This window comes from Austrofundulus limnaeus, unplaced genomic scaffold (genome assembly GCF_001266775.1).
Source record: "Austrofundulus limnaeus strain Quisiro unplaced genomic scaffold, Austrofundulus_limnaeus-1.0 Scaffold23, whole genome shotgun sequence".
NCBI classification, from domain to species: Eukaryota; Metazoa; Chordata; class Actinopteri; order Cyprinodontiformes; family Rivulidae; genus Austrofundulus; species Austrofundulus limnaeus.
The window spans coordinates 648,201-649,699 of NW_013952425.1; the positions used below are offsets into that span (position 1 = coordinate 648,201).

General features: G+C 44.7%; 1 protein-coding gene across 24 annotated transcripts in view; it reads right to left on the reverse strand.

Moving 5' to 3' along the window:
* Window positions 1-1,149, reverse strand: part of LOC106514838 (latrophilin-3) — a 341,417-nt gene extending 340,268 nt beyond the window's left edge. For 11 of the 24 annotated variants that reach the window (XM_014004292.1, XM_014004305.1, XM_014004307.1 and 8 more), the window contains exon 1: window positions 523-1,148. The gene's annotated coding sequence lies outside the window, so the exon portion shown is untranslated. Of the gene's footprint in view, window positions 1-522 lie in introns of all 24 variants that reach the window. The other 13 variants (XM_014004311.1, XM_014004313.1, XM_014004306.1 and 10 more) reach the window with 2 other exon arrangements.
* Between the last annotated feature and the right edge of the window lie 350 nt (window positions 1,150-1,499).

The following is a 1,499-nucleotide window of genomic DNA, read 5'->3' on the forward strand; positions in this document are numbered from 1 at the left end:
TAGATAGATAGATAGATAGATAGATAGATAGATAGATAGATAGATAGATAGATAGATAGATAGATAGATAGATAGAGTGTCTTGAAGGATCAAGTCATACCACGTTTAGTTTGCAGAAATGCAAACCTGAAGGCTTTCTCCAGTGAAACATGAAAACTCAGCATGCTGCAGGCCTTTCTTCCCTACAGAACAGTATAAAATATTCAGATGCTCACACTGCTGCACCTGCCCTCATAAAGCACAGGCCCCTGCACTACTATACTGCTACATTTCATCATTTCACTCAGGCACCTCTTTAAAAAAAAACACTCACGCTTTTCTCAAGCGACATGTATTGTTTCTGTTAATTTGACTAAATGAAAGGAGAGGTCTAAAACTTTCCTCGGGAACCTTCTCCGCACAAAGGAGCATCCATCATCCATCCCGATCGCACCTGAACGCAGCAGGTTAAATTGAGGGCGCAAAGATTAGCCGCTGCGGGGATGTTTGCGCGCAAAAAACACGCAGAGAGCGTCAACTTACCGCGTTTGTTTTCTTTTTTTAAAGCCAGCGTCTCTTCCTCAGTCCGGCGTTGCGCACGACTTGACAGGATCCAAACTCCAGGTGAAATATCCTGGTCCCCCTTCCTCCTCCTCCTCCGCCTCCCTCCCCCTCCATGCAAGAAGATCCCCGGGCGCTCGTGGTCGACGTCGCGAGCGGAGGTGATGGTTGAAGTGAGGCGGAGAAGGCAAAATTTAAAAAATAAAAAGAATTTAAAAAATAAAAGCAGCGGCTCGTATCCAGCACCAACGTCCCCCTTGTGTTTATTTATTTATTTTTATTTTTTACATCCCTTTAAGCCCAGCGGGGACAGGCAGGCGTCCTCCTACATCACGGTCCCGTCCGAGCTGGAAAAACCCAAACCACCTCTTCCACACCAAAAATTAAAAAATAAAAATAAAAAGAAGAAGAATATCCAGGAGAATTTCTGAAAGAACACAGGAGGGTTTTTCCAGAGAAAAGCTCCACAGGAAGGGTTTAAAAAAAGACAAAAGAAGTTACTTGCGTCCCCCAGTTAAAAAAAAGGCAAAAAAAGAAAAGAAAAGGAAAAGCTGGAGCTTTCGGCGACTATGACAAACCCAACTGTGCGCACTGGCTGGGAGTAAATCAGTATGAAGCTCGGAGAGGAGAGCCACAGAGGAAGGTGAGGGGAGAAGTCAGGACGTGGACTGCCGCTCTCTCAGGATGCTTCAGCGCCACCTAGCAGCGGACAGGAGAAGCGCCTCCCTGCTGTCTGTGTGCCTGAGGCTGCAGACCTGTTAGATTACAGCCTCTGACTGCAAGCATCCAGTGAAACCACTGCTGCTTCTTCCTGCACTACATGCTCAGTCTTCACAATTTAAAACAATAAATAATGAAAAATCTGATCAATTAAGAAAATGTAGATTTAAAACCTGACCTCTGAATAATCTGGTCATTTTGAAGTCAAGGCTGTCAAACAGTTTAGTTTATCAGGATAT